The sequence below is a fragment of the Mesoplodon densirostris genome, chromosome 20 (genome assembly GCF_025265405.1).
Source record: "Mesoplodon densirostris isolate mMesDen1 chromosome 20, mMesDen1 primary haplotype, whole genome shotgun sequence".
In the NCBI taxonomy this organism is placed as follows: Eukaryota; Metazoa; Chordata; class Mammalia; order Artiodactyla; family Ziphiidae; genus Mesoplodon; species Mesoplodon densirostris.
Window position 1 is genome coordinate 29,581,218 of NC_082680.1, and position 8,086 is coordinate 29,589,303.

At 41.9% G+C, this 8,086-nt stretch overlaps 1 protein-coding gene across 4 annotated transcripts in view; it reads right to left on the reverse strand.

Moving 5' to 3' along the window:
• NSD3 (nuclear receptor binding SET domain protein 3) overlaps positions 1 to 6,200 on the reverse strand; it is a 108,686-nt gene extending 102,486 nt beyond the window's left edge. For 3 of the 4 annotated variants that reach the window (XM_060085685.1, XM_060085684.1, XM_060085683.1), the window contains exon 1: positions 5,745 to 5,834. The gene's annotated coding sequence lies outside the window, so the exon portion shown is untranslated. Of the gene's footprint in view, positions 1 to 5,744 lie in introns of all 4 variants that reach the window. The other variant, XM_060085686.1, reaches the window with a different exon arrangement.
• Positions 6,201 to 8,086: the final 1,886 nt, after the last annotated feature.

The window sequence follows — 8,086 nt, forward strand, 5'->3', positions numbered from 1 at the left end:
AAATAAGATACTTAAGTTAGGATATCACTGATACAGGCAAACCTGACATTTCCTAAGCAAAAGCCATGGTTAGAGTCTGCACGTAGACTGCCAGTAGGCACTGAATCCTACCAAAAGCTGCATCAGAGATGAACTCTGAAGAAACAGCTTTATGCAACATGGCATGATTCTTGTAGGATTCAGCATTATTTTTTGTTTCACATTCAGTAGTGAAGCACCAAGATTTCAAATGACTAAATGACTACACTAAATGTTAGGAAACTTTTTTTAATTGTCTAGATAACCCTTTTGATAACAAATAAAAACTGGCGATTCAGTTTTTACCTGTGCTGACTCCTCATGGTTATTAATTTTTCAGCTTTCTTTTCAGCACAGTGTTATCCCTCAAGTCCAACTACCACCAAGACAATACCACTTAAACCAATGAGACTGTCTCTGCAGCTTTTCTTACAGGGCATATTACCTGGGTGGTGACTACATGATGTTTGTTTTCTAATTATTTGTTTATACTGTACATTTAGGTTTTATGCTTTTATCTTTATATGTCATGTTTTACAAAAGTCTTTAAAATGCACTTTAAAAGTCTTTGCTTGTTTGTTTTTTATGTACAGCTTTCTAAAGACTCCACAGCTAAGAGATGTGAGTAACACAAGACTCACTAGACACAATACCATCTTGGCTACAGCCAAAATGCCAGTAGGCAAGCCTCCACATGAGACTTCCTAATCTTTTGACTCTCAAATCAATTTGATGAACTAAATTTTATTTTACCCACAAAATCCCAGGAAGCCACACATTTCCTAAATTTAAAATACCAACTTATTTAAATTGAGTTAAATAATTCTTGTGCTTTCCAACTTCGCACACACACACACACACAGAGAAGTTATTGTGCTGGAATTCTATCAAGCATCTCAGAAGATATCACGTAAAACAAAGTATTATTAGATAATAATATTCATATATGTATATGGTTAAAATGGAAGCTATATGAATATAAATTTTAAAAATTTTCCTATTCACTCTCTCCTCAATATAGTTGTAAATCTAGATGAAAGAGGGAACATAGTAGAAAAAAGAGTTCTCATTGTAGATCAGTCAATGATAACACAGATTCACATCTAAAATTTAAGAATAAGCCAAGAATCATTTATCAAAGAGCTTTCAAATGCAAAATTTTATCAATAAGCAGATGTACTTTAGAAGTAACAAAACACATCCATCTAGTAAAAACTGAACATTGTCTAAATCACAAAATTTTAAATATGCCTTTTTCCTTCTTTTCATGCCACCCTGTACTAGCACAACATAATACAGAATGTGTTTAAAAGTATTTAGTAAGGTCAACAATAAAAACAAAACAAGAAACCTCTTCTAAAAATGTGTCAGGTAGTCGTAGTATAATCAGTTTCTTAAATTTATCTTTATTTATATTTATTAAAAGATTAGCCTGCAGAAATAAAGCTCACCATTCATTTAAAAACTCAAATGCTGGACATTAACACATGAATAAATCATCTTAGTTGCTCTTTCAAAAAATAATAGACTCTTATTTTTTTTTTAGTAAAACTAAAAACAGCAATACACCAAAATAGATTTTATGGATAGATACCAAATTCTAAACCTTTTTAAAGCTTTAATGATTTTAATTTTTTAAGTGTCTAAAACAGACTTTTTGTTTTAAAGGAATTCAATGAATAAGTATCCATGGTTACGAATTTTCTCCTTGATAGTAAAAAATAATTAAAAATAATCAGTGATGCCTAAGATTTTTTTAAAACTTGTTTTCAATTAGGTATTCTTTCCAAGTTCTTTTCCAGGACCATGATAGACCTCTTATTTTTTTATTTCATTGATAATTTTATTAAAACAGGAAAAATTCTGCCAAAACCACTTCATTACCCAAAATACAAACTTCAAGATACCTGGACAAGACTCATTTATGCATGTAAAAATATTTTGTATAAATGCTATATGTACAACATCGTGAACAAAGTATGGAAAAAGAGAAGCAAGAGCCTTTACCTCACTCACCGCAACTTAATCCCCTTGTGCTCATTATACTAACCATGCCTAACCTTGAGTATTCCCTCTCACCTTGAGCTTTCACAGAATGCACAAATACTTCCACAATAATGAAGTAATGTGGTGTGGTATAAAGAGTCAAGTGACAGGTTTTTCACCAAAGCCTTGGACTTAACTTCTCTGGTCTCAGTGATTTCTCTTGTAAAATAAAGTAGTTGGACTATATCTCTTCTATTTAAATAGGCTGTTAGGGACTTAATTCAGGACCTGCTATATTACTTGTAATAGCAAAAACTTGTTAACAACTTAATATTAATCAATATTTCAAACAATGGAATACTATACGACCCTTAAAAAAAAGAAAGCTGTAGGTCCATATATGCTTGTTTGAAAGGATGTCCCAGGTAGCCTACTAAAACAAAATAGCAAAATGCAAACAGTGTGATAGAATTTGTATGTATTTTAAGACAGATGTACGTACGTATGTACAGAAATTTTCTAGGAGGACACCCAAGAAACTTCAAAATGGTTGTTCGTGGAGAACAGAGTGTTAACTTTTCTTTAAACCACTGATAGTCTTTTATAATATTTCCAAAAAATTTAAATAATGGACGTGTATTATTTTTATGAATCTTTACAAGAAAATAAAAGTAAAGGTCTGCTGATCAGGTTTTATAGTTAGAAAAGACCTGGGTTCGTATACTGGCTTTGCTGTTTACCATCTGTGTGTTATTAAGGTGCTTAACCTCAATCTCTCCATCTGTAAAAAAGGAGTTAACAGTACTAACCCTCCCACAACTGTTGGGAGGATGAAAGGAAATCATCCATATAAGACATTTAGCACAGCACATTGTTAGAGGACAACAGCTATTGGTAGCCATTACTAGGCTTATTATAAATATTATTATAAATTCTAGAAATGGAGTGTCTTTTAGAATCAGACAACTGACTAAAGACATTGACAATTCATTCAAGGATGACCAACCTCAAAGGCAACCAATTTCCTTTACCCCAAACTCATTCAATCTGATCAGTATAAGAAAGGGCATATCTATTAATTTAAAGTTAAAAAAAAAAAGCTATCACAGGTAGTAGGTGAGCTGATGAGGGACATGGTAATCAGAGCACAGTCTGGGTTTTAATTAAGTGTCAACTAACTAGAGTAGCCTTCTTCATTACATGTGGATACCTAGCCAGGAGCCAGAATACTCATGACAGCTGGGCAGGCGACCTTTATCTTTACAAAATGCTGAATATCTAGGAATAAACTTTTTTTTTTTTAAGTAATTCAAGCTTCCAAGAGTCTTTTCTTATTTTAATATACAACACTTTCTCATTTTCCTAAAAATTTATGGCACTGATGGTTCATTCACAAATTAATTACAAATAACACGTCAATCAAGTGAGAGATATAAAAATGAAATCTCCATAAAAATAAATTCCAAAAAAGCATACTGAATGGATTTTTTGAGTGGAACTTTTTCTCATAAGATTTTTAAAAATTCAGGCTGAATATTATCAAATCAAAATAAGTTGTAAATCTGACCTCTATACTAAAAGTATAGAGTATCTCCCAAAGTAACATTCTAACAATATTCAATTTAATTTTTCCAACAGACCAAGAACACATCCTAAAATTCTATATAACAACTTGAAAGGATGAGGAATTATTATAGATTAAATCAATATGTAGCACAACTGGTTTGAGTCCATCATATTACAGTTTTAACAGGCCTTCCTGGTATTAGAGAACAGTTTCAACACCAATATGACGGATTAAAGTTTGGATTCTCCCAATTACAATGATAAAACAAAAACAAAAGGTCACACACATTTAATCCTTTTCAATATGAAAATAAAATAGGCTCCACTTAGTTCAGCTACTGTAAGTTTGTTAGTATTTAAAGCTTTAGAATAGTAACTATTTCAAATCACATAAGTAGATACACTTGAACACATTTGAGAGTTACTGTAGCTTTCCTGAGAGTGACCTGAAGTTCCCACCAAAAAATCCTGGCACCTGAATGACGCTCTGAGCTCTGCATGCCTACTTCATAGATCATTGCACTGTGCTGACCTGACATCTGGAGACTGTACTGGGCAATTGTATGAAAGCAAAGAGAAAGGATGGAAGAGAGTTTATTTTAAAAAAGAAAACACTTCTTAACACACCCATCACCTATAAGCAAGAGCCACCAGAAACACCATTTTAAAATACACACATTTCTAATTTTCCAACACGCAAACTACAGCAAGCAGATAAGGTACCACAGCAGACCTTCCTACCCCTCCTCTCCCCTCACACAGTGCTTTGCCGAGAGCACAAGCCCAAGTGAAATAACCGAGGCAATTTCCTTGTTTACTTAAAGAATTGCAGAAAACATGTTGACTGCTTCTGAGGCTTCTGAAACAAATGAATTTTCAATATTTAAAAGCCTTTTCATGATCATGTTTGAAATAAGAGTAGTAAGGATTCCTTCAGCTAGTCAAAAATATAGTTTTAACTTTATTAAAGGGGTTAAATTTTACACCGCAGTTCATTAGCATGCCTTGTTCGCAGCCAGAAGGAAAAGGGAAAGGGGGGGCAGCAAAACACACAAAATGGAAAACATTACTACCTCCTTTGGTGGTTATGAATAATTTTAAATGACCCCAAGATGTATGGGAAGAGTTCATGAATAGAAAGAAAGGGGGTTAACAATCTGAACTGGCCCCTTCCAGATTCATACTGATGTCGGAGAGAAGAAGGAATTTATTTACACTGCAGTGCCTGGCAGCAAACATGGCTGCCCCTGCCCCCTTTAAATCTGAATAGTCTTCACTCCCTCACCAAAACCATCAAATTATGGCCATGTCTCTCTCTGTCTTGCTACCATGACACGAACACACCTCCTCCTCCCTCAAAGCACCTCAAAGCAGTAAAACCCACACCTCCCCATTTCACAACACCATAACCACTAGCTTCTCCATTATCTAGCCTTGAAAGAAAAGGCACAGAATACACACAAATATAGGAACAAAAGGCTTTCCCTTCCTAACACTTTAACAACCCCCTTCTCCTTCTTTTCCTCCCACTCTGTGACGCTTGGTCCATAGTTCTCATCCTTCTCAACATTCAGTTAATTTCCTTCCCGAGCCCAATCCTGGGTCTCCCAGTTCCTGAGTCTATTTCCTATCTTCCTATTGCATCCTGTCTCAGGCATTTCTCATCCCTTTTTCCTAATCCACCTTTTCCTCCACTTCCATTCCCTCGTGTCTCCCTTGAGGCCCCATCTCTCCACCTAATTCTTTCTCCTTCCCCCAGACTCTCCTAGTTCCCATACTCCACCCCCAAACCTGCCTACTTCTCTGTCCGCCCAGGTCTCTAATCTCCAAACCTAACTCTTCTCCTCTCCCCCTGCCCCTCCCCCGTTCCATCTTTATCCCCGCCCCCATCCCACCTCTACTCCCAATTCCCAGTTTAGCGCCACTCCATCCCTCATCCCAATCCTACCTCTCCTGCCCCACCTCCCAATCCCCTCCACATCCCCCGCCTTGCTCCATCCTTCTAGACTCCCCTCGAACCCTTTCAGGCCACCCGCTAGTCCTCCCATCCCTGCTAAGGTCTCTCTCCCTAGCCGGGTCCCATCCCTAGGTCGCCCCCTCCTCGCCGTCCCCACCTCAGCGCTTCCTTCCAGCGCGCGCGCACACAAACACACACACACACGCATTCACTTTACCTTCACTTTGTTCCATTCTAACCCCCCGGCCGTGTCAGTACGATCACAGGAGACACACGGAGGCCCGGAGTAGGGCTGGGGTGCAGGCAGCCGCCGGGGCCGCGGGGGGAGGAGGCGGAACCAAGCTAGGCCGCATGAAATCCCCGGGCTAGATTTCCCCCGCGCCGGACGCCTCTGCCATGGCGGCCGGCACCGAGGAGGGCCACGGCCAGGCCGGGCCGGGCGCGCAGCAAGAGGAGGAAGACTGCGGGCGGTGGGGTGGGTAGCGGAGCAGGAGGGATGGGGGTCGCCGCGCAGCTGCAGCTGCCAGAGACCAGCCCGTGGCTGGCGGCCGGGCCGGGGCAGCAGGGTCGTCGTCGGGGCTCGACTTGGCCTCGCACGCCTCTCCGCGGCGACCAGTGGACAGTCTCCCTCCGCCTCCGCCTCCGTCTTGGTCGCCGCCGCCCGCTCCCGCCGCCCGCTCCCGCCGCCACAGGCACCGCCACCGCCACAGCCGCCGCCGCCGCCGCCGCCGCCGCGCACAAAGCCCCCCCAACCCCGACTCTCGGGACGCCGCCGCCGCCAAATCCTCAGCCGCTCATTGGCCGCTGGCCGCAGCGCCTGCCGGGAAATGCAGTCCGGGGCTCCGGGCGCAGTGGGCTAAAGGAGGAAGAGGCCAGTCGGCGGGCGGAAAGGAGGGACTGGGGGAGAGCCCGAATCGCCAGCGCCCGGCGGGGTCTCGACTAGAAGTGAGACCGCAGGCGATAAAGGCAGAGAGACAGAAAGGCACGACGCGGAGGAGAGTGAAAAACAAAACAAAACTAGAAGGCAGGATAGAGATTGGGCCTGGGAGGCGAAAGTGTGCTCGTGCGTGTTCTTTGATGCTTCTAACAGCACATGTCAATCACCAGATGGGACTCCTCGGGGTGACACTGCGATGCCCTCCCTAGACCTTAGAAATCCCCTACAAACGGGCGCTCGGTTAAGATGAGCGGGAAAGAGGACAGCGATTTCTGTGCCACCCTGGTTGTCTCCCGCCCGACAGCTGTCACAGAGGAGCTCCCTGTCCCACCGGGCTCTGCGTGTGGCAGCGATTTCACACCGGAGCCTTGGGGGACAGTCTCGGATGGCAGGCTCCTCGGACGCCTCCCTGACAGGCCCCGGGCCCCACACGCCTGCTTCCTTCTCGCCCCGCGGGCCCGGGGGCTTGTGGGTAACGGGGGGAAGGAAGGCAGAGCCGCCCGCACCCCAACCCAGAGGGACCGGCGGGCTCCCCGCCCGTCACGTGCCGGGCCCTGCACTGCTCGCGGCCAGACCTGCGCTTTGAGGGATGAGGGCGTTTGTCCCAGACTGAGCTCACGTACGCAAGAATGAGAGGAAGAAGCGGGAGTCAAGATTCTCTGTAACCCTATATCCCTCCCCATCCTAGGAAATTTATGTGAAACAATAGAAGGTACCAGGTGCGTGACACAGTAAACTCGTCTTGCAGGAGTGGGCCGATTTGGTGATATTTCCTGGGGCCTGGTGATAATGACTTAGAACGTCGTAGCACAGACATGAAAGTACAAAGGAAACACAGGCGGCGACCAGATGAAGAAACCAATACTCCGTTCTGAGAATAATAAGGTCATATCACCACTAGACCTTAGACTCTCCAACGACGTTACGGTGCTGGATCTATTTGGTACTGTTACATGCAATCCCTGCTACCTTTATCTTTAAATACCACTTAAACAGGAAATTAAAAGATTCCTACAGACCAATTAATTTCATGATTTCTAATTTTGCATTCGTTTAAAAAAAAAACTACAACCCTGTTAATAATGCTAAGGATGATATTCAGAATTAAGCATTCCCATTACTGTTAATCATTAACTATTTCTAAATCTATGCTTGTGTGGTTCCTATGCTTGTGGTACCAAAAATTAAAGGAATCAGTAAAAGCACATTTTTGTTTTAAATGTCTTCGCCAAAGGGGGCCATACCACCTGAGCTTATTTCAAATGTTTGATTCTATCTCCTGGAAAGAGAGGTTAAATGGGTCTTTTTTTTTTTTTCCTTTCCTATGATCCTTTCTATCTTCATCCTTCTTTCCCACCTTCCTGTATTGACAAGAGTTTAAAATTAAACTTATGTGAAGTAAATGAATAGTCTCTTCCTGCATAACATACACATTGTTAATAATGTTAGATTTGGAGCCGTACTTAGGGAAACGGTCATTAAAATAATAATTTACATTTTTAGCGTCTAACATCTTATGAGGTTCAGAGCATGTTTTCTATTCTTCATAGAAAGTGAGCAAACAGTTCATTAAGAAAGCAATCTGGGACTTTCCTGTTGGTGCGGTGGTTAAGAATCTGCCC